At 39.1% G+C, this 27651-nt stretch overlaps 1 protein-coding gene across 11 annotated transcripts in view; it reads right to left on the reverse strand.

Annotated features, from left to right (window-relative positions):
• The window catches only part of IPCEF1 (interaction protein for cytohesin exchange factors 1), a 181032-nt gene that overhangs the window by 94779 nt on the left and 58602 nt on the right, over nt 1–27651 (reverse strand). For 2 of the 11 annotated variants that reach the window (XM_073789756.1, XM_073789754.1), the window contains one exon: nt 5518–5729. The exons of 8 other annotated variants lie outside the window; for them this stretch is intronic. The gene's annotated coding sequence lies outside the window, so the exon portion shown is untranslated. Of the gene's footprint in view, nt 1–5517; nt 5886–27651 lie in introns of those variants that run through there. One more of the 11 variants, XM_073789757.1, reaches the window with a different exon arrangement.

Here is a 27651-nt window from a genome sequence, read left to right on the forward strand (position 1 = left end):
AGAAGAGAGAAGTGATCTGGAAGATAGAATAATGGAAATCACTCAATCAGAAGAGCAGACAGAAAGAAAAATGAAAAAAATGAAAGCAACATGAGACCTATGGGATAATATAAAGCGTGCCACAGGAAGATCAGCTCAGTGCTTTGTGACCACCTAGAGGGCTGGGATAGGGAGGGTGGGAGCGAGACGCAGAGGGAGGAGATATGGGGATATAGGTATATGTATAGCTGATTCACTTTGCTATAAAGCAGAAACTAACACACCAATGTAAAGCAATTATACTCCAATAAAGATGTTAAAAAAAAAAAAGCATGCCAATCTACACATAACAGGGATCCCAGAGGATAAAAAAGAGAAAAGGGGACCAAAAAAGTATTTGAAGAAATTATGGCTGAAAACTTCCAAAACCTAAAGAAGGAAACATATTCAGGTACAGGAAACACAGAAATGAAATGAACTGTCAGAAGAAAAAAAAAAACCTCTTTTAAAATCATGTCAAAAAAAAATAAACCTCTTTTAAAATCATGTCAAAAAAAAATAAAATACCTAGGAATAAACTTGACCAAGGAGGTGAAAGACTTATACACTGAGAACTATAAAACACTGATAAAGGAAACTGAAGATGATTCAAAGAAATGGAAAGATACCCCATGCTCTTGGATTGGAAGAATTAATATTGTTAAAATGACCATATTACCCAAAGCAATCTACAGATTTAATGCAATGCACCCTATCAAATTACCCATGATATTTTTCACAGAACTAGAACAAATAATCCTAAAATTTATATGGAACCACAAAAGACCCAGAATTGCTAAAGCAATCCTGAGGAAAAAGAAGAAAGCTAGAGGCATGACACTCCCAGACTTCAGACAATACTACAAAACTACATAATCAAAATAGCATGGTATTAGCACAAAACAGACATATGGATCAATGAAACAGAATAGCCCAGAAATAAACCCATACACCTATGGTCAATTAATCTTCGACAAAGGAAGCAAGAATATACAATGGAGAAAAGACAGTCTCTTCAGCAAGTGTTGTTGGGAAAGCTGGACAGCTGCATGTAAATCAATGAAGTTAGAACACTCCCTCACAACATACACAAAAATAAACGAAAAATGACTTAAAGACTTAAATATAAGACAGGACACCTTAAAACTCCTAGAAGAGAACATAGGCAGAACATCCTCCATCATAAACTGAGCTTGGTATTAACAGATCCACACTACTACATATAAAACAGATAAGCAACAAGGTCCTACTGTACAGCTTAGGGAACTAGATTCAATACCTTATAATAACCTACAATGGAAAAGAATCTGAAAAACTATATATACATATGTGTAGATACATATATATGTATAACTGTATCACCTTTCTGTACACCAGAAACCAACACAACAGTCTAAATCAAATATACTTCAAGAAAAAAAACTAAAAATTAAAAAAATAAAATAGAGAACGAATAAAATAGCAAGTGAAGGAAAATTCAAAACATAAAAATGACTAATGTTTAATCTCATTAGTAATAAAATATGTGCAGAGTAAAACAACAGCCTAATTCCATTTTCATTCTTCAAGATTGGCATACACAAAAGAATTGTCAGAAGCCAAGTTTGCTGGAGGTGTGGTGAAAAGAATAATTTGTTGTTGGGATGTCAAATTATTACAGCCTTACTGGAGGGCAAGATGATGTTGATGACAGTGGTGACAACGGCTGCTGACATTTGCTGCATCTTTACTATGTGCCATCAACCATGCTTAGTACTACTGAGTTTTCAATAATTCTTAATGAAAAAGTAGGGTAAAATATGTGCGATTTAACTTCATTCAATTTTTATTATAAAAATGTGGGTTTACATACATACAACTCAAACATCAATGCAATGGGAAAAACGTCTGAAGAAATCCACAGCAAAATGTGTATAGTAATTATGAGTTATAATAAGAAGTTATTTTTTATTCCCATACCTATTTATTTTCCTACAATAAGTGTTTATTTATAAAATGAAGATGTTCAGGTAAAATACTATGAATATTTTTTGATTCTGTATACTAATGTATTTTTCGTATCAATCAACTGAGCAAGTACATAATAAGTAAAAGCTAGTTTTAATTCAGCAGCGCTTTTAGGTAGAGAAGCTTGCAGAACTTGTAGAAGTTAAAAGCGAAGCTTGGAATTGGTCTGGACTGAACTTAAATCCCAGCTTAAATACAGCTTTTACTCTGTAATCGTGGGCAAATAACTGATGTTTTGAGACCTCAGGACTCCCATCTGTGAAATGTGGATAAGAATTGTATTTTCTTCTTAGGATCAGATAAGAATAAATGAGAAAATATCTTTATTTTCTTTATCTATAAAATATCTATATCTATAAAATATCTTTATAAGGCCCTTTATAAGGGGCTTAACATAGAATAAATGCTCAATAAATTATTTTATTGTCATAAAACATACTCATTCCCTAAGCAAGCATTTATTAAAGGTCAATTATATATACTCTTTAAATAAGTTGTAAGGGATCACAGTGTAACCTTTCCTGACTCTATGCAGATGGCTAATTGGCCCCTCCCCTATAATAACATAAATTGATTGCATTTATTAAGCAGTTACTATGTGCCTGGCCAATGGATGATTTAATATATCATGCTATACTACTGTTAGAACCACTTTATGAATAATATACTATTATTAGTCCCATGTCTTAGATAAGGCAATTTAGAGGAGGAAGTTAGTAAATAGGTATTTCCAAATTCAAACCCAGACTCCAGAGCCTGCTCTCTTAACCACCACAATATTATCCTGGCTCCCTCAAAGTCTCCCCACTAACTCCTAATGGCCTTGGTATTGTACCATGATGCTCTGGACAGGTCTCCCTGGTTTGACAATGAGAATGTCAAAAAGGCAGAGGCCAAGACCCAGTCTTCTTTATGCCCCATGTTCTAGCCCAGTGAGGCACACAGCTTAGACTGTACCCTCAGGCAACTTTATTTTTTCAGTGGAAACCTAAACCCCTTCACTCAGCCAGCTTTCTAGTAGTAAAACAAGCACAGAATTGACAGGAGATGATGGAAGACAAAGGGAAAAATTCACCTCTAAGTCTTCTCCTAAGCATTGGGACAGGTAGACAATACACTTCTTCAGTCACTGATATTAAGCCTTCCTTGGAACTCGAGGAATACTTCCCTTGTACATATTGTACCTCTTTACCACTTGACTGTCTCTTAAATGCATCCATTCTGTCTCTACCCATTGCTACCACCGTAGCAATTGGACCACTGCAGGAACATCCTAGCTGATGTCCTGGCTTTCCTTCTTGCCCAGAGTCATGTTTTTTCAATGCACATCTAACTATTCATCTCTTTCCTTACACTTCTACAATAGCTGTTGAGTCTTGAGATAAAGACCAAAATTATGAAAGGAAGGCTTTGTACTACCAGCCCTTTGCTTCCTTCTCCAACCTCAACTTGGATCATTTCCATGTCTCTTTCTTTCCATCTCCCTGACTCACTAGATATGTTTTAAATTCCTTAAACATGTTTCTACCAATCTCAGAACCTTTGTGCATGCTCTTCAACAGTCACTAGCCAAGATGACTTACACCATCTAATCTTTCAACACTCAGACCAAATATCATTTAGTCAAGAAAGCTTTCCATGATCCTTATTAGAGATCAATCTCCTTTTGTTTGCCCTCATAGTACCTTATCTTTTACTTATAGAAGGTCTCAGAGTTGTACAGAATTATTAATTTTGCAATTAGTTCTTTAACATCTGACCTCCCACTATAGTATAACTTGTCTAAGGGCAGGCACTCTGTCTTACCTTTTCTATCTGTTTACTGCTATATCCACAGTCATTGTATACCAGGCGATTAAATAGACATTTGTTGAGCAAATGAATTAAAAATACAAAAAAATGAAAGTACTAAACTATAGATGAGTTTCCATAAAGAAAACCTATGAATTACAAATTTTTTCATTTAGTGAAATAGTACTGTCATGAATATCCCATGAGAAATCTTCCCAATCTGAAGAATATGGAAATAAAACTGTGTTGATTGATGTCAAACCTCCCAAATCAAAGAGCAAGTGGGTAGAAATAATATGCAATCACTGGTGCAAGGAAGCATAGGTGAGGGGACCTAGGAATGAATGTACCTTTGTGGAGGCTATGGGAGTGTTTACTTAATGATTTTGGAGTTTCGGTACTTTGTTCCCTGAGGTAGTTGACATATATAAAATCTAAAATTTCACCAGAATGATTCAATGATAAATAATATGTAGCTCCAAGATTTGATAAAAATATTTATAAAGCACACCATAAAAGTAACTCATGAAAAATAATAATAATGCTGGCAAAAGTGCTACGGAAGTAATTATTTTTCCATTTTCCCAACCTTTCTGAGAATGTCAGTTTGAGCAAGGTGCCCATGAGTGAAAGAGTTAAAGGAAGAAGTAGTAGTTATTTGGTATGTCTTGATAAAGAATTTTTGTATAGTTCCCAGGAATTAAAAACATATAAGAGCCTAACGACAGGGTAACAAATAACATTGTAAGTTAAGTTTCCAGTTCTTTGTTTTCAACAAAATTGAAGAAAAATCTACTTTAAGTCTCTTAATCATTAAAAGTAGTAGTTGTGGGTTTCCCTGGTGGCGCAGTGGTTGAGAGTCCACCTGCCGATGCAAGGGACACGGGTTTGTGCCCTGGTCCAGGAGGATCCCACATGCCGCGGAGCGGCTGGGCCCATGAGCCATGGCCACTGAGTCTGCGCGTCCAGAGCCTGTGCTCCGCAATGGGAGAGGCCACAACAGTGAGAGGCCTGCGTATCGAAAAAAAAAAAAAAAAGTAGTTGTGATAAATTACCATAATATTTGGCATATCCTTGGAAGGAGTCCAAAAAGTGCTCCATTCCCATCCATTTATTTATGTGAAAAATAGTTTTAAGTGCTCAGCATACATAAAAAACAATAATAGGATTAAAATTGGTTCTGAACTCTCATTCTAGAAGTAAATAATATTCATGGGTATGTTACATAATTAGAAGGAAAGCTTCATCTATGTCATTAAACAATGCATTTTCAATAAAAAATATTTACCTCTTGGGCTTCCGGGAAGATGGCAGAAGAGTAAGACACGGAGATCACCTTCCTCCCCACAGATACACCAGAAATACATCTATACGTGGAACAACTCCTACAGAACACCTAATGAATGCTGGCAGAAGACCTCAGACCTCCCAAAAGGCAAGAAACCCCCCACGTACCTGGGTAGGGCAAAAGAAAAAAGAATAAACAGAGACAAAAGGATAGGGACGGGACCTGCACCAGTGGGAGGGAGCCGTGAAGGAGGAAAGGTTTCCACACACTAGGAGCCCCTTCGTGGGCGGAGACTGCGTGTGGCAGAGGGGGGAAGCTTCGGAGCCGCGGAGGAGAGCACAGACAGCAACAGAGGTGCGGAGGGCAAAGCGGGGAGATTCCCGCACAGAGGATCAGGGCCGACCCGCACTCACCAGGCCGAGAGGCTTGTCTGCTCACCCGCCGGGGCGGGCGGGGCTGGGAGCTGAGGCTCGGGCTTCGGGTCGGAGCACCGGGAGAGGACTGGGGTTGGCGGCGTGAACACAGCCTGCAGGGGGTTGGTGCACCACGGCTAGCCGGGAGGGAGTCCGGGGAAAAGTCTGGAGCTGCCGAAGAGGCAAGAGACTTTTTCTTCCCTCTTTGTTTCCTGGTGCGCGAGGAGAAGGGATTAAGAGCGCTGCTTAAAGGAGCTCCAGAGACGGGCGCGAGCCGCGGCCAAACGGGCGGACCCCAGAGACGGGCATGAGACGCTAAGGCTGCTGCTGCCGCCACCAAGAAGCCTGTGTGCGAGCACAGGCCACTGTCCACACCTCCCCTCCCGCGGAGCCTGTGCAGCCCGCCACTGTCAGGGTCCCGGGAACCAGGGCCAACTCCCCCGGAAGAACGCACGGCGCGCCTCAGGCTGGTGCAACGTCACGCTGGCGCAACGTCACGCTGGCCTCTGCCGCCGCAGGCCCGCCCCGCACTCCGTGCCCCTCCCTCCCCGAATCCGCGGCTCCTTTAACCCCGTCCTGTCTGAGCGAAGAACAGACGCCCTCCGGCGACCTACACGCAGAGGCGGGGCCAAATCCAAAGCTGAGCCCCTGGGAGCTGTGAGAACATAGAAGACAAAGGGAAATCTCTCCCAGCAGCCTCAGAAGCAGCGGATTAAATCTCCACAATCAACTTGATGTCTGTAGAATACATGAATAGACAAGGAATCATCCCAAATTGAGGAGGTGGACTTTGAGAGGAAGATTTATGATTTTTTTCCCCTTTTCCTCTTTTTGTGAGTGTGTATGTGTATGCTTCTGTGTGAGAGTTTGTCTGTATAGCTTTGCTTCCACCATTTTTCCTAGGGTTCTACCTGTCCGTTTTTTGGTTTTTTAAATTTTTTTTCTTAATAATTAATTTTTATTTTAATAACTCTATTTTTATTTTATTTTATCTTTTTTCTTTCTTTGCTTCTTTCCCTCCTTCCCTCCTTTAGACAACGAATCATCCCAAATTGAGGAGGTGGACTTTGAGAGCAAGATGTATGATTTATTCCCCTTTTCCTCTTTTTGTAAGTGTGTATGTGTATGCTTCTGTGTGAGATTTTGTCTGTATAGCTTTGCTTCCACCATTGGTCCTAGGGTTCTATCCGTCCGGTTTTTTTTTGTTTGTTTGTTTTATTTTATTTTCTCTTAAGTTTTTTTATTTTAATAACTTTATTATATTTTATCTTATTTTATTTTACTTTATCTTCTTTCTTTCTTTATTTCCTTCCTTCCTTCCTTCCTTCTGCCCTCCCTCCCTCCCTCCTTTCTTTCTTTCTACTTCTACTAATTTTTTCTTCTACTTTTTCTCCCTTTTATTCTGAGCCGTGTGGATGAAAGGCTCTTGGTGCTGCAGCCAGGAGTCAGTGCTGTGCCTCTGAGGTGGGAGAGCCAACTTCAGGAAACTGGTCCACAAGAGACCTCCCAGCTCCACATAATAACAAACGGCGAAAATCTTCCAGAGATCTCCATCTCAACACCAGCACCCAGCTTCACTCAACGACCAGCAAGCTACACTGCTGGACATCCTATGCCAAACAACTAGCAAGACAGGAACACAACCCCGCCCATTAGCAGACAGGCTGCCTAAAATCATAATAAGGCCACAGACACCCCAAAACACACCACCAGACGTGGACCTGCCCACCAGAAAGACAAGATCCAGCCTCATCCACCAGAACACAGGCACTAGTCCCCTCCACCAGGAAGCCTACACAACCCACTGAACCAACCTTAGCCACTGGGGACAGACACCAAAAACAACGGGAACTACGAATCTGCAGCCTGCAAAAAGGAGACCACAAACACAGTAAGATAAGCAAAATGAGAAGACAGAAAAACACACAGCAGATGAAGGAGCAAGATAAAAACCCACCAGACCTAACAAATGAAGAGGAAATAGGCAGTCTACCTGGAAAAGAACTCAGAATAATGATAGTAAAGATGATCCAAAATCTTGGAAATAGAATGGACAAAATGCAAGAAACATTTAACAAGGACCTAGAAGAACTAAAGATGAAACAAACAACGATGAACAACACAATAAATGAAATTAAAAATACTCTAGATGGGATCAATAGCAGAATAACTGAGGCAGAAGAACGGATAAGTGACCTGGAAGATAAAATAGTGGAAAAAACTACTGCAGAGCAGAATAAAGAAAAAAGAATGAAAAGAACTGAAGACAGTCTCAGAGACCTCTGGGACAACATTAAACGCACCAACATTCGAATTATAGGGGTTCCAGAAGAAGAGAAAAAGAAAGGGACTGAGAAAATATTTGAAGAGATTATAGTTGAAAACTTCCCTAATATGGGAAAGGAAAGAGTTAATCAAGTCCAGGAAGCACAGAGAGTCCCATACAGGATAAATCCAAGGAGAAATATGCCAAGACACATATTAATCAAACTCTCAAAAATTAAATACAAAGAAAACATATTAAAAGCAGCAAGGGAAAAGCAACAAATAACACACAAGGGAATCCCCATAAGGTTAACAGCTGATCTTTCAGAAGAAACTCTGCAAGTCAGAAGGGACTGGCAGGACATATTTAAAGTGATGAAGGAGAAAAACCTGCAACCAAGATTACTCTACCCAGCAAGGATCTCATTCAGATTTGGTGGAGAAATTAAAACCTTTACAGACAAGCAAAAGCTGAGAGAGTTCAGCACCACCAAACCAGCTTTACAACAACTGCTAAAGGAACTTCTCTAGGCAAGAAACACAAGAGGAGGAAAAGACCTACAATAACGAACCCAAAACAATTAAGAAAATAGGAATAGGAACATATATATTGATAATTACCTTAAATGTAAATGGACTAAATGCTCCCACCAAAAGACACAGATTGGCTGAATGGATACAAAGACAAGACCCGTATATTTTCTGTCTACAAGAGACGCACTTCAGACCTAGAGACACATACAGACTGAAAGTAAGGGGATGGAAAAAGATATTTCATGCAAATGGAAACCAAAAGAAAGCGGAGTAGCAATTCTCATATCAGAAAAAATAGACTTTAAAATAAAGACTATTAGAAGAGACAAACTGATTCACTTTGTTATAAAGCAGAAACTAACACACCATTGTAAAGCAATTATACCCCAATAAAGATGTTAAAAAAAAAAGAAAGAAAAAGAAGAGACAAAGAAGGACACTATATAATGATCAAGGGATCGATCAAAGAAGAAGATATAACAATTGTAACTATGCACCCAACATAGGAGCACCTCAATACATAAGGCAAATACTAACAGCCATAAAAGGGGAAATCGACAGTAACACATTCGTAGTAGGGAACTTTAACACCCCACTTTCACCAGTGGACAGATCATCCAATATGAAAATAAACAAGGAAACACAGGCTTTAAATGATACATTAAATAAGATGGACTTAATTGATATTTATAGGACATTCCATCCAAAAACAACAGAATACACATTTTTCTCAAGTGCTCATGGAAACTTCTCCAGGATAGATCATATCTTGGGTCACAAATCAAGCCTTGGTAAATTTAAGAAAATTGAAATTGTGTCAAGTATCTTTTCTGACCACAACGCTATGAGACTAGATATCAATTACAGGAAGAGATCTGTAAAAAATACAAACACATGGAGGCTAAACAATACACTACTTAATAACGAAGTGATCACTGAAGAAATCAAAGAGGAAATTAAAAAATACCTAGAAACAAATGACAATGGAGACACGACGACCCAAAATCTATGGGATGCAGCAAAAGCAGTTCTAAGAGGGAAGTTTATAGCAATACAATCCTACCTTAAGAAACAGGAAACATCTTGAATAAACAACCTAACGTTGCACCTAAAGCAATTAGAGAAAGAAGAACAAAAATACCCCAAAGGTAGCAGAAGGAAAGAAATCATAAAAATCAGATCAGAAATAAATGAAAAAGAAATGAAGTAAACGATAGCAAAGATCAATAAAACTAAAAGCTGCTTCTTTGAGAAGATAAACAAAATTGATAAACCATTAGCCAGACTCATCAAGAAAAAAAGGGAGAAGACTCAAATCAATACAATTAGAAATGAAAAAGGAGAAGTAACAACTGACACTGCAGAAATACAAAAGATCATGAGAGATTACTACAAGCAACTCTATGCCAATAAAATGGACAACCTGGAAGAAATGGACAAATTCTTAGAAATGCACAACCTGCCAAACCTGAATCAGGAAGAAATAGAAAATATGAGCAGACCAATCACAAGCACTGAAATTGAAACTGTGATTTAAAATATTCCAACAAACAAAAGCCCAGGACCAGATGGCTTCACAGGCGAATTCTATCAAACATTTAGAGAAGAGCTATCACCTATCCTTCTCAAACTCTTCCAAAATATAGCAGAGGGAGGAACACTCCCAAACTCATTCTAAGAGGCCACCATCACCCTGATACCAAAACCAGACAAGGATGTCACAAAGAAAGAAAACTATATGGGCTTCCCTGGTGGCGCAGTGGTTGAGAGTCCGCCTGCCGATGCAGGGGACCTGGGTTCGTGCCCCCGCCTGAGAAGATCCCGCGTGCCGCGGAGCGGCTGGGCCTGTGAGCCATGGCCGCTGAGCCTGCACATCCGGAGCCTGTGCTCCGCAACGGGAGAGGCCACAACGGTGAGAGGCCCGCGTACCGCAAAAAAAAAAAAAAAAAAGAAAGAAAAGAAAAAAGAAAACTATAGGCCAATATCACTGATGAACATAGATGCAAAAATCCTCAACAAAATACTAGCAAACAGAATCCAACAGCACATTAAATGGATCATACATCATGATCAAGTGGGGTTTATTCCAGGAATGCAAGGATTCTTCAATATATGCAAAGCAATCAACGTGATACACCATATTAACAAATTGAAGGAGAAAAACCATATGATCATCTCAATAGATGCAGAGAAAGCTTTTGACAAAATTCAACACCCATTTCTAATAAAAACCTTGCAGAAAGTAGGCATACAGGGAACTTTCCTCAACATAATAAAGGCCATATATGACAAACCCACAGTCAACATCGTCCTCAATGGTGAAAAACTGAAAGCATTTCCACTAAGATCAGGAACAAGAAAAGGTTGCCCACTCTCACCACTCTTATTCAACATAGTTTTGGAAGTTTTAGTCACAGAAATCAGAGAAGAAAAGTAAATAAAAGGAATCCAAATTGGAAAAGAAGAAGTAAAGCTGTCACTGTTTGCAGATGACATGATACTACACATAGAGAATCCTAAAGATGCTACCAGAAAACTACTAGAGCTAATCAATGAATTTGGTAAAGTAGCAGGATACAAAATTAATGCACAAAAATCTCTGGCATTTCTATACACTAATGATGAAAAATCTGAAAGTGAAATCAAGAAAACACTCCCATTTACCACTGCAACAAAAAGAATAAAATATCTAGGAATAAACCTACCTAAGGAGAGAAAAGACTGTATGCAGAAAATTATAAGACACTGATGAAAGAAATTAAAGATGATACAAATAGATGGAGAGATATACCATGTTCTTGGATTGGAAGAATCAACATTGTGAAAATGACTCTACTACCCAAAACAATCTACAGATTCAATGCAATCCCTATCAAAATACCACTGGCAATTTTTACAGAACTAGAACCAAAAAATTCACAATTTGTATGGAAACACAAAGGACCCCGAATAGCCAAAGCAATCTTGAGAACAAAAAACGGAGCTGGAGGAATCAGGCTCCCTGACTTCAGGCTATACTACAAAGCTACAGTAATCAAGACAGTATGGTACTGGCACTAAAACAGAAAGATAGATCGATAGAACAGTATAGAAAGCCCAGAGATAAACCCACACACATATGGTCACCTTATCTTTGATAAAGGAGGCAGGAATGTACAGTGGAGAAAGGACAGCCTCTTCAATAAGTGGTGCTGGGAAAACTGGACAGCTACATATAAAAGTATGAGATTAGATCACTCCCTAACACCATACACAAAAAAAAGCTCAAAATGGATTAAAGACCTAAATGTAAGGCCAGAAACTATCAAACTCTTAGAGGAAAACATAGGCAGAACTCTCTATGACATAAATCACAGCAAGATCCTTTTTGACCCACCTCCTAGGGAAATGGAAATAAAAACAAAAATAAACAAATGGGACCTAATGAAACTTCAAAGCTTTTGCAAAGCAAAGGAAACCATAAACAAAACCAAAAGACAACCCTCAGAATGGGAGAAAATATTTGCAAATGAAGCAACTGACAAAGGATTAATCTCCAAAATTTATAAGCAGCTCATGCAGCTCAATAACAAAAAAACAAACAACCCAATCCAAAAATGGGCAGAAGACCTAAATAGACATTTCTCCAAAGAAGATATACGGACTGCCAACAAACACATGAAATAATGCTCAACATCATTAATCATTAGAGAAATGAAAATCAAAACTACAATGAGATATCATCTCACAGCAGTCAGAATGGCCATCATCAAAAAATCTAGAAACAATAAATGCTGGAGAGGGTGTGAAGAAAAGGGAACCCTCTTGCACTGTTGGTGGGAATGTAAATTGATACAGCTACTGTGGAGAACAGTATGGAGGTTCCTTAAAAAACTACAAATAGAGCTACCATATGACTCAGCAATCGCACTACTGGGCATATACCCTGAGAAAACCATAATTCAAAAAGAGTCATGTACCAAAATGTTCATTGCAGCTCTATTTACAGTAGCCCAGAGATGGAAACAACCTAAGTGTCCATCGACAGAGGAATGGGTAAAGAAGATGTGGTACATATATACAATGGAATATTACTCAGCCATAAAAAGAAACGAAATTGAGCTATTTGTAAGGAGGTGGATAGACCTAGAGTCTGTCATACAGAGTGAAGTAAGTCAGAAAGAGAAAGACAAATACCGTATGCTAACACATATATATGGAATTTAAGAAAAAAAATGTCATGAAGAACCTAGGGGTAAGACAGGAATAAAGACACAGACCTACTAGAGAATGGACTTGAGGATACGGGGAGGGGGAAGGGTAAGCTGTGACAAAGCGAGAGAGAGGCATGGACGCTACCAAACGTAAGGTAGATAGCTAGTGGTAAGCAGCTGCATAGCACAGGGAGATCAGCTCAGTGTTTTGTGACCACCTAGAGGGGTGGGATAGGGAGGGTCGGAGGGAGGGAGATTGAAGAGGGAAGAGATATGGGAACATATGTATATGTATAACTGGTTCATTTTGTTATAAAGCAGAAACTAACACACCATTGTAAAGCAATTATACTCCAATAAAGATGTTAAAAAAAAAATTTACCTCTTGTAGTTATCATTATCCGTCAAAATGTGTAACATTCATATTGTTTGTTATGTACCAATAAGAATTATAATAATAACTCATTCCAAATGAAATCATTTATGGCTTAAAGAATTATGTCACCTCAAATATTTTAAATTAATTTAATTTTAAATATATATATAGTTGAAATGTATTACATAATTATCAATAAATTATTAATAATAATTTTATTAATTATTATTAATGATTATCAATAAATTTTCAGTAAATTTTCAAGCATAAAAATATTATATAATTGAACAAAAATCTATGGAGTACTGGAATGAGAAAATGAGCTCCAGGGGAAAAAATTAAAAAGAGCTATGTAGGGCTCCCCTGGTGGCGCAGTGGTTGAGAGTCCGCCTGCCGATGCAGGGGACACAGGTTCGTGCCCCGGTCCGGGAAGATCCCACATGCCGTGGAGCGGCTGGGCCCGTGAGCCATGGCCACTGAGCCTGCACGTCCGGAGCCTGTGCTCTGCAATGGGAGAGGCCACAACAGGGAGAGGCCCGCATACCGCAAAAAAAAAAAAAAAAGAGCTATGTAAAACTTCAAAGATTACTTTAAAAAAATAGCAAGACATGTCAGATTTCGGTTTATATTGCCTAAGTTATATTTAAAGAGAAATTTTACCTTTTTCACTATGAAGATTTATAATATGCCAGAAATTACATCTTTCACATCTATTTAAACATACGATAAAAATTCTAAGTGACGATTTAAACTGTGAAGGAGCACATAGGGTTTCCATATTATTTTATGGGTACACAACCAAAAAAAGAAAAAAAAAGCTTTAAAACTACTGCACACGCATGGATTATGGTCAAACAGATTTCACTCTGCCACTTGCTAAATGTGGAAACTTAGGAAAATCACTTAACTTCTATAAATGGTAAGAGCTTCATCTCTTAAACAGAAATGATAATAACCAGCTGATAGGGTTTTTGTGAGAATTAAGTGAAATCTCATATGGGAAACACGTGGATGCTCAAAAAGAGGTAGCAATTACATAGAATGGGAGCAATTACCTAGAAACAGCTTTGTTATAGAAAACTATTCTTCCTAATGGACTTAGCACACAACTGAAGGGTCTGAGCCAGGGTGACAGCAGTTTTCATCAAATAAAATAGCGTTCACACTTGGAGGTGGATTAAACTCCCTAACCTACTCTCCTCTAGACATTTTTGGTACCATATTTCAGAGTTTAAGGGAATAGTTTTCTCAGTCATATTTGAGACAGTTACCTTCTTTAAAGAACAATTCCTTAACACACCACAACATGAGACTTAGCCAAAACACTGAGGTTATTAATACTTTTTAAGTTAGTGCAATGACATAAAATGTATTTCTGATAAGCTCTGTAACTGAAAAGTAGAAACACATTTCATTACCAAATGCATAATAAAGCTAATTTCAAAGAAGAGATTTTTTCCTTAATATATACTGGTTGTTATGGACTGAATGTTTGTGTCCCTGAAAAATTCGTATGTTGAAATCTAATTCCCAGTGTGGTAGTATTTGGAGGTGGGGCCTTGGGGAGGTAAATAGGTCATAACGGCAGGGGCCCTCATAAATGAGATTAGTGCCCTTTTAAGAAGGGGTCAGAGAGCCAGCTCACTCTTTCCACCATGTGAAGATACAAGAAGAAGAGTTAGCACTCTGCAACCCAGAAAAGGGCTTGTACCAGAACCTGACCGTGCTGGCACCATAATGCCAGTTCCAGACTCCAGAACTGTGAGAAATGAATTTCTGTTGTTGACAAGCCACCTAGTTTAGAGTATTTTGTTACAGAAGCCCAAACTGACTAAGACACTGGTGAAGAATCAGTCCCTCTCATTTTACACAAACAAAAGTTCATTCTAGGAATTTATTTTAGAAACTGTTTGGTAAATCAGTTAAGTCAGAAATATGGATTCTGGTCCTGTATCATTTTAAAACCAGAAAATAAACCAAGAATACCAATATGCAACAAAGGCACTATTGATAAAGCAGACAGTAGATAGAATAACTGGTATTTTTTTAAAAATCTTTAAAAAAAAAACTCACTAAAGGCAGTTATAGGTTCAGTTGATCCAAAAGTAACTGTCTTGATTATCCCTCAGTGAACATTATAATCTTTGGGATGATGCAGCAAAACAAGTACCATGCCTACTGTTTTAAAGATTTTTTTAAAAGAATACAATTTATTGTGATTTTGAGATAATTTTCCAATTAAAAGAAACTATGAGCCAGGTTTATTCTCTTTTTCATAGAGCCTTAAGTGAAAACAACAAAACTGAAAATTTAAAACACCAACAGATTAATTCACATGTTTATCCTTTAACATTACAGTGTTAGCATTTGACAAGACATTCTCAGAACAGTGAACGGATTTAAGGACAATCCATGAGGCAAACAATGTGCATTATCCTTAATCCAAAAACTAGAGCTCTTCGGAGCCAGAAGATGCAGGTCATTCTAGAGGCAGAAGTCTCGATCATCGAAAAGCATGGAAAACATGTAACAACAAAGTGTACACTTAACTAACAATGAGAACTGTCTGTAAGCATCTTCTGTTAAGTGATTGTCCATCGTAGTGATGCCACGGGAAGGAGGAGAGAAAATTCATCTTTGCTCAGATATAAAAGCAAAGGACATGAAACAATCCATTAGCTTTGCTACTTAGCAGGAAATCTCTTGTTAAGGCAGAGCAGGAGGGAAGGGAGCAAAATGCAAGATGACCTTCCTGTGAGTACACCTGCAGGGATGTATGGGGTGGGCTGGCCTGGGGTTGTTACTTTGTCCAGGAAATTTACAAAATGGAAATATTTATCCAAATTATTTCAAACTTTTTCCTTTTTAATTTTAGCTCTATTGTCTTCTGTTCCAATCCATCTCCTACATGCTTTAAAAGTCTCATTCTTCCTCTGTCATTTATTTTCTTTTTTATCTTTAACTTTTCCACTCATTTCACTGCATTTCTTTTCTGCAGTCTCTCAACTTTGAGAATAATCTGACAGATGGTTTTAAGAGCTGCGACTTTTTTAAAACAGAAACTATAATAAAATTATTTTATTTTCAACACCACTGAAATGCCGTGATCCATCATCTGAGGAGACTGGCAGGCTTCTTCCTTACTCTCCTGCATTCCCACGTAAGCTGTCAGCCCTGACAATCAAGGTTTAGACATAAAATCTAACAAATCTAAGGGGGGGAAAAAACCCTTCTTTCAGCCAACAATGTCATTCTCTATTCCCAAAGGATCATTTTACCAAAGTAACAAGCAGGTGGCAAACTGTAAGCGATCACCAACAATCTGCCTCTTCTACGTCCTGGAAGAACCTGCACCAAACCGAAAGGGCTGCTGGACCTGCCCCTTAGGGAGGCACGAAGCTCCCTCGCATCTCTTGCGGCAGGCGTATATGCCCGAGTGCAGCCTCCAGAATCCGAAAGAGTCACAGATTATGGTCTGTGTCCCAGCATGCCCTTAGGGCTCTGGCAAGGGGGCAGGGCCCTGCCAATCCACCTCCGGGCAGTAGCCAGGAACCGCCCATGTGCGCCCTGTGCCCATTGCTCCCAACCGAGGTGCTTTCCCTTCACCAGCTAGTGAGGTCGACCAGATGCCCAGAGACCACCAGAACTCATCTTTGTAGGGTTGATTCTGTTTCCGCAATTGTCTTAAATTCCACAGCACCACCCAGTAAGTGATTGATCCCACCAGCCCTCCAGAATCGGGCTAGCACACTGACTTTTGGCTCTTCAAATTATTTATAAAGGTAGAGGCCCTGCAAAATATGTTTTCACACCTCCCAACACACACACACACACACACACACACACACACACACACACACATGCCGTAGTAGCAGCTTCGTGCACCAATGCAGATAAAACCTGCAAGGCACCTGCCTCCTAGACCAGTGAGAGATCCAAGGCACTTCTAGGAGCCAGTCATTCTAAGATCCAAACTAGCTGTGTGCTTAGGTTGGATTTAAAAGATTTGTGATGGAAACCCACGGAACCTCTTCACCGATTTGTACTAGCCTCAGGATGCTCCATCAAGTAGGGACGGGGCCACCAGGCCTGTGACAAGACCACAGGCAGCACTGGTAGCCCACAGGCAAAGCATCAGTTATTAGGGCAACAATAGTCTGTCGCATAAGCACACCCTGGTCGTCTACAATGGCAGCCCCTGAGTAACAACACCTGCTTCATAAATTCACTTCACTCCAGCCTGTGTGGGGTGAGAGCAGATACAATGCACTAAGATGGGCCGGACAAGAATGGCAAATGATCACCCTTACCTTTCGGCCATTTGCAGCCCTAAATTTCTCCACATGAGTTATATTCATATTTTTGCTTTCTGGAAGAGAGTATATGTTTCTGCCTGTGAACTCCAGACTGTGTTCACACTGCTCCGAGGCAGCCCTTCACTTTAACTCAGCTTTGCCAAACAACCCTCCGTTGAACCCTCTTTTCACTAAAAGGAATAGGTGCACCCCATGCAGCAGTGGCCTCTGCTACAGGACCATTGCAGGCTAGAAGGAAGCCAGAAAAGGAAGAACTATTACAAAGCTGCCTGTTGTTTGCACGCATTGCTCTGCAGTTGGAGCAAAACTTCCCCTTTTGTCTGGCTAGCTCTTTCTTGGGAAACATCACTTTGATGGGCCTTATGATTTTGCAAAATGAGTGCCCAAGGCCCTGTCCGACAGGAGAAGTAGTGACCGTGATTAACTAACCTGCTGTGCATCATAAGAGGAAAGGCTGCCTTTACCAAGAAGAGGGAGACTTCTCCTGGAAGCCCTTACAATGATACTCGTCAGAATTATAGCAAATTATTTGCAGTCTTCACATCAACTCTGTAATTTTTTTCTTTTTTTTTTTTGGCCACACCGTGAGGCACGTGGAATCTTAGTTTCCCAACCAGGGAGCGAAACCTCACCCCCTGCATTGGCAGCGTGGAGTCTTAACCACTGGACTGCCAGGGAAGTCCCAACTCTGTAAAGTAATATTACCTATACTTTTACAAGTAAAGAAACTGACATACAGAGCAGATAGACTAACTACTCTACACAGCTAGCAAGTCATAAAGTCAGAAGTCAAGCCTTCAGACCCCAAGCTCAGGGTCCTTTGGACATTAACAGTGTTGCCTCTTATAATAATGTTGCCTTTTCAACTTCTCCTTAGAAGCATGCTTAATTTTTCTGCAAACAGTAAGACTCATCACATTCTTAGAGAATGAATTGAGTCCCAGAATTCTCGTAGACACTGCAGGCCAGGCATACAGTAGGCACCTAATAAATATCTGTTGATTTATATTGACCCTGCCTGTATTTTAGGACAAGTTAGAGAAGGTAAACAATTTACCAAATTTGAACAATTCAAAGAAGCCTAATGTGACTCACCACAGTTGACATCTTTTACTCAAAGGGCTACATATGGGACCACAGATCAGCTGCCACTGGGCGATTTTGAAGGATCTGATCCACAAGGAATATAGTTTCTGGAAAGAGAGACATTGGAGAGGCAAAGGCAGCTTGTTTTGGAATTGAGCACCCTTGCCAAGGCTTCATTTATAAATAATGGAGGGCTAACTTCCTGGTTGCAATCCTAAATGGGCAGGCTACCTGTATCAACAACCCTGATGCAAGTACCTGAATTCTGTGTCTGCTGACAATTCCTGGTTAATGTCTCCAAAATTTTTTTAAAGCAAGAATGAGAGCTCTAGCCAAGATGCCTCTATTTATTAAAGAAGACCTGTTAAATTAAAGCCATTCTTAAATACCCCAAAACTGAGACATTTGTTGACACAGTCCACGCAAACTATTGCCTGCGGAAATAGATTAGCTTTCTCTGGAATCATAACATGTATGCAAAGAGACACCTAGTGGACAAACATGTAAGTACACTGTTTAGCTTGAGACCAAAGACTGAAAGATCATTTTGAAAGATCATTCTCACTCCTGCTTTTGATTTCAATAGAGCATTTTTAAAAACTACTAGAATCATAAAGCTGGAAATCTAAGCTTTAAAAAAGACTATTTTGTGTTTATTTCTAAAGGAAATTTTTGCTCTTTACTGATTTTTAATTAGATTATCATACTGCATAAAGTCTTGAGAAGTAACACAAAAATTAGAGTAGAATGTTATTGGCCAGCCACTTGAGTTCACCTTTCTCTGAACTCGCGTGTGCTTATTTTTTTTGTTTCCATCTCTTTATAGACTTCGTGTATGAGATTTTCCATTTGTCTTTGGGTTGTTTTATTCTTGCTTTTAATTAAGTAAAGCCAAAGACGTTTTTTCCAGCCAGCTTCCTGTGGTCCGCCCAGCTTCCTGTGACCTGCCTGCTCTCTTCATTTTGCACTCTCTCACCCACACCTCACCTACACACTGTTTTATACCCATCTTCTCACACTCAGCTTACATCTGCACCTGCCACCCTCCCACTGCCCTAGATGACTTGAACCTCAAAAGTCTGTCATCACAAGGAAACAAGGAATTATTTATTTTTTCCTGACACCATTTTACTGAAATTTGGCTTATGTCAAACGTTTAGAGGAGAAACATTTTTTTAATTAAATAGATAAGTTTAATTTCAATGGGTATGAACTCACCGACCCCAACCCATAGAATTTTAAATCTGAAAGAGAAACACTTGTTCTCAGGGAAGCCAGATTACATTTACAAAGTCCAGTCACTCTAAGACTGCTGGACCAGGAAAAGCCAAGCCACGTAGAGAGTCCCAGGAGAACAAAGTGCTAGGAAAAGGAGGACCTAAGGAACACAGACGTGTGGATGAAAAAGTGATCTTGGGGCTTCCCTGGTGGCGCAGTGGTTGAGAGTCCGCCTGCCGATGCAGGGGACGCGGGTTTGTGACCCGGTCCGGGAGGATCCCACATGCCGCGGAGCGGCTGGGCCCGTGAGCCATGGCCGCTGAATCTGCGCGTCCGGAGCCTGTGCTCTGCAACGGGAGAGGCCACAACGGTGAGAGGCCACAACGGTGAGAGGCCCGCGTACCGCAAAAAAAAAAAAAAAAAGTGATCTTGGAAGCGGATCCTTCTGTCACAACCACTCCAGCTAAAACCACATGAATCAGAGAAGAACTGCCAAGCCAAGCTCTTCTCAAATTCTGTCCTGGGCAAAACAAAGAGGTCCTCACTACCATTTTCAGTAAGTAAGGTGGTCCTTCTTTCTTCCATCACATATTTGATGGTAATATGTTGAAACCTTTTCTTGGATATTAGGAATAAACCAAAGATGCTGAACATTGTATCAGAAGAGCTCATTAAAAATTAGTAAGCATTACAATAATTAAAAAATAAGAAATTAAGATTGTCAATATTTTCAGATGATATGATTTTACATATGGAAAAGAATCTACATGTGAATTATTTAAACTGAAAAGTGGATATAGAAGGGTTGCTAGATACCTGCCCAATATGTAAAAATCAATAACTTTTCTACATGCCAGCAACAGATAGCATGAAAATAAAATTTATAAGAAGATACAAATATAACAACATCATTAAATTCCAAATACATTAGCATGACTCTAACAAAAGACATGTAATACTTCTGTGAAGAAATCTATAAAGCATAATTGAAAGAAATTAAAGAAGATACAAACAAATGGAAGGATATGTCATATTCATTAATTAGAGGACTCAAGATTGCAAAGATGGAGCTTCCCTGGTGGCGCAGTGGTTAGGAATCTGCCTGTCAATGCAAGGGACACGGGTTCAAGCCTGGTCCGGGAAGATCCCACAGGCCGTGGAGCAACTAAGCCCGTGCGCCACAACTACTGAGCCTGAGCTCTAGAGCCCACAAACCACAACTACTGAGCCCGTGTGCCACAACTACTGAAGCCAACACTCCTAGAGCCCATGCTCCACAACAAGAGAGGCCACCACAATGAGGAGCCCGCGCACCACAACAGAGTAGCCCCCACTCGCCACAACTAGAGAAAGCCTGCACACAGCAACGAAGACCCAACGCAGCCAAAAAATAAAATAATAAGTAAATTTTTAAAAAAAGATTGCAAAGATGACTATGGTTAGTGCTTTTTCTTTGTTGTTAATTTTATTATCCTATTGGCAAAAGGATATTATCTTACCTTTTCTTCTAGAACTTCTGTTGTTTTGCCTTTCATTTTAGATCTATAATCTACTTGCAATTGATCTTTGATTCTGGTTTCAAATAAGGGTTAATTTTCATTTTTAAAATTAATAACCAATTGTCTCAGTATCATTTATTGAAAATACTGTCATTTCCCCATTGGTTCTAATCATAAAGGAAAAACTTGATAAGTTGGAACCCACTAAAATTAAGAATTTCCGTTTACCAAAAGACAACAGTAGGGATTGTAAAAGCAAGTAAATGAATGAGAAAAGATATATGCAGTACATATAACCTATACAAGGCTATATACCGGAATGCATAAAGAATTTCTATAAATCAGTCAGAAACAGACAGAAAAACCCAAGAGAAAAATGAGAAAAAACTTAAGAGCCGTTTCACAAATGAGGATATCAATTAGCCAATATATGTATGAAAAGGTGCTTAACCTCATTACCATTCAATGAAATACAAGGTAAAACTGTAAAGAAACATCATTAAACGCTGGCCAAAATCATGAAGTTTTAGAAGACTGACAATAACAAGTACATTGTAGAGCCAAAGAAAACACTCAAACACTGCTGTAGAGAGCGTAAATTAGGACAACCATTTTGGAAAACTGTTGGGCAAAATCTGCTAAACTGACCACATGCATAGCCTACGACCCATAAGTTTTACTCTTAAATGTACATGCATCAGATATGCACGCACATGTACACTGAAAACATGTATAATAATGTTTCTAGAAGCTTTATTAATAATAGAGAAAATGTTAAAAAAAATAATCCAAATGTCCATAAACAGGAAAGTAGATAAATAAATTGTGGATTAGTCATACAATGGAATACTACTTAGCAATAAAAAAGGGGAAACTCCATATCTCACAGTCATATAATATTGAGAGAAAGAAACAAGACACCAAAGAATATACACTGTATAATTCTGTTTATATAAAATAATAAAACTGACAAAACTAGACCTCAGTGTTTAGCAAAGTACACCTGGGTCACTAAATTATACAGGAATGCAAGGCAGTAATTATCACAAATGGCGGGAGAGTGGCTACCTTTAAGGGAAGGCAGGGATTATTTATTAGAAGAGGCCAAGACGTGATTCGGGCCATCCCAACAGTATCCTATTTCTTGACTCAAGTAGTCGTTACAAGAATTTTTGCTCTGTGATAAAGCATCAAGCTATTCAAATTAGTTTTGTGCAATCTATGAATATTATAGTTAATATAATATACGTTATATTTCAAAATAAAATTTACTTTAAAAAGTAATAGCAGTATGTTATCTAAAAGAAGAAAAACAGAAAACAGAAGGATGTGAAATGTTAAAATTTAAAAGATGGAAACAAATATACAGGCAAACATGAACAAAGAAAGCTGTGATGACAATTTTAATATCTGAAAATATAAAATTCATGGTAAATATACATATATAACAAAAAATACAATCAGAAGATATAACCTTCATGACATATAAATATATTGCCTCAAGCAAGCACAACTCATAGAACTGGAAAGAGAAATATATAACTTGACAACTATAGTTGAAGATTATAGCACACATCTCTCAGATACCAATAGCTTAAGCAGACAATAAATAAACAGAAATGTAGATGACCCAAATGACACAAATTAGTAAATTTAGACACACAGAACTCTATACTTGAGAAACAGAGAATAAACTCTCATTTTCAGCACACATGGTATATTGTCAAAAATTGACAAAAGTACTGTATTACAAAGGAAGTCTTGATAAATTTCACAGAACCAGTTTAACACAGATTATGTCCTCTGGCTGTAATGCATTAATTATAGAAATTAATAATGAAAACATAGCTTTAAATAGTCTACATGTCTGGAAACTAAATCTTGCACTACTAAAAAAATTGTATAGATAATCAACAAGGACCTGTGTATAGCACAGGGAACTCCACTTGATATTTTATAATAACCTATGTGGGAAAAGAATCTGAAAAAGAATAGATATATGTACATGTATAACTGAACCACTTTGCTGTACACCTGAAACTAACACAACATTGTAAATCAGCTATACCCCAATATAAAATAAAAATTAAATTTTAAAAAAGAATTAAGGAAATCAAATGGGAAATATTTAAAATTTATCACCATTGAAAACACTACATATCAAAAAAGTTTTAGGAAACACAGCTAAAGCATTTTTCAAAGGAAAATTTATACTTTAAATGCATTTATCAAAAAAAGAAGGGTTGAAAACAAATAAGTTAAGAGCTTAACACATGAAACGAGAAAAATAGCAAAATAACAAACCCAAGATAGAAATAGTAAAAATAAAGGCAGAAATCAATAAAATAGAAAAATATAGAGAAGATTAATAAAACACAAAGGTAATTCTTTGAACAAAAATTAATAAAGTAGAACTCCAGCAAGACTGGTAAAGTAGGAAAAACTAGATACAAAATAAAAACTTCTGAGTTATACCTCTTAACCTGCCAATTATTCAGCCTGAAACTGTTAACATCAAAAACTTTCATTTGGATGCAGGTAAATAGTTAAGAAAAAATCTAATATAGAGAGATTACCCAATTATCCATCTTGCAACCTGCTCTCCTGAAAGAAATAAAATATTCTTTGCCAAAGTCTAACATTTTTTCACACATTGATCAGTGGGAGTAAAAATCTAACTGAAAATGAAATAAATTATTCATAAAATCAGAGAAAATTATTTTCCCCATAATTTTTTCCAGGCAAAATTACTTTAACATTTAAAAACTAATTATAACATATCGGACTACTGTATACATGCAAAATTCAGAATCAAACAAATTGGAAAATTACTGTCAGGTTTCAGACCTGCTGCTTTCTTCCACCTATTAATCTTAGGCCCTTTTAATACAGACCTCCATTTCTCAAAGCTCACTAGAAGAATCTTTTATTGGTTATTTATTAATTTTTGTCAGACCAGCTCCTTTTACTTCAAGGAATTGCCTCTTCCCCTCCTTGAGGCACTGTCAATCATATGGTCCCACATTGCCCCAAACAGGAGCAAGCACATGGCTTAGGTTTGCCAATCATTCATTCATTCGTCAGATATGTATTGGCTGACAGTTTTATAGCCTGAAGATACAATATTGAACACAATAGATAAAACCTCCTGCCCTCATGGGGCCTACATTTCATGGGGATAGACAAATAATTAATAAGATAAGTAAGTAAAATAAATGGTATATTAGACTGAGATAAATGGGGAAAAATAAAATAGGGGAGAGTATTAGAGAGGGTTGTGATTTTTAAATGGGTAGATAGAAATGGACTCACTAAATAGCCAATATTAGGGTAAAGACCTGAAAGAGGTGAAGAAATAGCCCATGGCTATCCAAGGGTGAAGCAGCCCAGCTTTGGGGAACGGCCAACGCAGTGGCCCCAGAGTGGGACTGGGAAGGTGTCTGGCATGTGTGAGGCATAACAAGGAGGCCAGCACGGCTGAGGCTGGAGAGTGGCAGCAGATGAGGTCAGAGGGGTCATGGGAAGTCAGATCATGCAGATCTGACTTGGTCTTGGTGGTCTTTTTTTTTTGAGTTAGGAATTAATATTAATATTATTTTTATTGTAAAGTCAAGGAGAGATTTGAATTGAGAATTATGTAAATTATTTAAGGTCATACAGCTAGTAGGTGAGAGAGCCAGGTCTGAACTAAGGTCATGTAGAGTAACAAAGAGCAACTGATTCTCCTTTATAAACATCACTGATATAAATCTACCTCTCTTTCATTCTCACTGCTCCAAAGTGTAGTTCAGCCCATCATCATTCGGCCTAGACCACTTTAGTGGATCTCCCTTACCTTGGTTTGTATGTCTCCATTTCATCTTTAATACTGCTACCAGATAAATCTTTCTAAGACCTGATCATGTCAATTAAAAACGCTTCAAAGGCATCTCATTAACTATATGACGTGCTACAAATTTGTCAGTGTGGCCTTCCAGAAGCTGCATCCTTCCTCTCTCTTGTATCCTCTCTTAGATCTTAGTGGTCTCTTAGGCAATGGTTGAAGACTCTAGCTTCCCTTGAATCTTTCCAGGCAAGCTTTGTAGGGTTTTGATCTGACAAACACATTAACAGCTCTGGCTCTAGCCAAAATACTGATGCGAGCAAGGATATTAATTGAGAAACCAGTTAAGAGGCTCCCACAGTCATCCCAAGAAGATGTTAGAATGTCTTGAGCCAGAGCAGAAGCAGTAGAGGCGATAAGAAATAGATGAATCAAAGTACTTATCCTCTTTGACACAATGACCAATTCAGAAAGGAGCACATGAACCTACTCAGGCTAACCAGGAAATTCTGCCTAGAGAATTAGGAAAAAGACTTGTCCTTTTTTCTGGGATTTTAGTCATGAGTGCAATGCAAACCCAGAGTTAGCAGTAGCCATCTTGGTTACCTGGTGGAGAGAATAGAGAATGAAACCAAAATAGTGGGAATCAGAGCTCAGAGAGAGAGGGAAAATAATAATCTTCCTATGCCACAAAATGCTGAATCAGACATATTTTTAAAGATGTACATTTGAATATGTCTTGTGAAATTTCAGAATTTTGAAGGTATGCAGAGAGGATAAAAAGGTATTTATCTACAAAGAAACAAGAATAAGAATGACATCAGATTTCTCATATGCAACATGGAATGTCAAAGATGTTGGAGCAATGCCTTGAAAGTTCTAAATGAAAATAAATTTTCTACATAAAATTCAATATCCAGTCAGACACACAATCAATCATGAGATCAAAATATCTTCTCAGGGAGAGACCTGAAAGATGGCGGAGGAGTAAGACGTGGAGATCACCTTCCTCCCAACAAATACATCAGAAATACATCTACATGTGGAACAACTCCTACAGAACACCTACCGAACGCTGGCAGAAGACCTCAGACTTCCCGAAATGCAAGAAACTCCCCATGTATCTGGGTAAGGCAAAAGAAAAAACAGAAACATAAGAAAGGGACCATGGGCTTCCCTAGTGGCGCAGTGGTTGAGAGTCTGCTTGCCGATGCAGGGGACACGGGTTCATGCCCCGGTCCGGGAAGATCCCACATGCCGCCGAGTGGCTGGGCCCATGAGTCATGGTCGCTAAGCCTGCGCGTCCGGAGCCTGTGCTCCGCAATGGGAGAGGCCACAACAGTGAGAGGCCCGTGTATCGCAAAAAAAAAAAAAAAAAAAAAAAAAAAAGAATAGGGACCAGACCTGCACCTCGGGGAGGGAACTGTGAAGAAGGAAAAGTTTCCACACACTAGGAAACCCCTTCACTGGTAGAGACGGGGGGTGGCAGGGGGGAAGCATCGGAGCCACAGAGGAGAACACAGCAATAGGAGTGCAGAGAACAAAGCAGAGAGATTCCTGCACAGAGGATCAGTGCCGACCAGCACTCACCAGCCTGAGAAGCTTGTCTGCTCACCAGCCAGGGCGGGTTGGGGGCTAGGAGCTGAGGTTCCAGCTTCGGAAGTCAGATCCCAGGGAGAGGACGGGGGTTGGTCGTGTGAACACAGCCTGAAGGGGGCCAGTGCACCACAGCTAGCTGAGGGGGAGTCCTGGAAAAAGTCTGGACCTGCCTAAGAGGCGAGAGACCATTGCTTCGGGGTGCGCAAGGAGAGGGGATACAGAGCACCGCCTAAACGAGCTTCAGAGACGGACGAGAGCCGCGGCTATCTGCGTGGACAGCAGAGGCGGGCATGAGAATGCTAAGGCTGCTGCTGCAGCCACCAAGAAGCCTGTGTGCAAGCACAGGTCACTATCCACACCTCCCCTCCTGGGAGACTGTGCAGCCTGCCACTGTCAGGGTCCTGAGATCCAGGGAGAATATCCCCAGGAAACACACGGTGCGCCTCAGGTTGGTGCAACATCACACTGGCCTCTGCTGCCACAGGTTCACCACGCATTTGGTGCTTCTCCCTCCCCCCGGCCTGAGTGAGCCAGAGCCCTTACCTAAAGCAATTAGAGAAAGGAGAACAAAGAAACCCCAAAGTTAGCAGAAGGAAAGAAATCATAAAGATCAGATCAGAAATAAATGAAAAAGAAATGAAAGAAACGATAGCAAAGATCAATAAAACTAAAAGCATGTTCTTTGAGAAGATAAACAAAATTGATAAACCATTAGCCAGACTCATCAAGAAAAAAACGGAGAAGACTCAAATCAATAGAATTAGAAATGAAAAAGGAGAAGTAATAAGTGACACTGCAGAAATACAAAGGATCATAAGAGATTACTACAATCAACTATGTGCCAATAAAATGGACAAACTGGAAGAAATGGACAAATTCTTAGAAATGCACAACCTTCCAAGACTGAACCAGGAAGAAATAGAAAATATGAACAGACCAATCACAAGCACTGAAATTGAGACTGTGATTTAAAATCTTCCAGCAAACAAAAGCCCAAGACCAGATGGCTTTACAGGCAAATTCTATCAAACATTTAAAGTAGAGCTAACACTTATCCTTCTCAAACTCTTCCAAAATATAGCAGAGGAGGGACACTCCCAAACTCATTCTACGAGGCCACCATCACCCTGATACCAAAACCAGACAAAGATGTCAAAAACTACAGGCTAATATCACTGATGAACATAGATGCAAAAGTCCTCAACAAAATACTAGCAAACAGAAT

This window comes from Tursiops truncatus, chromosome 12, assembly GCF_011762595.2.
Source record: "Tursiops truncatus isolate mTurTru1 chromosome 12, mTurTru1.mat.Y, whole genome shotgun sequence".
In the NCBI taxonomy this organism is placed as follows: Eukaryota; Metazoa; Chordata; class Mammalia; order Artiodactyla; family Delphinidae; genus Tursiops; species Tursiops truncatus.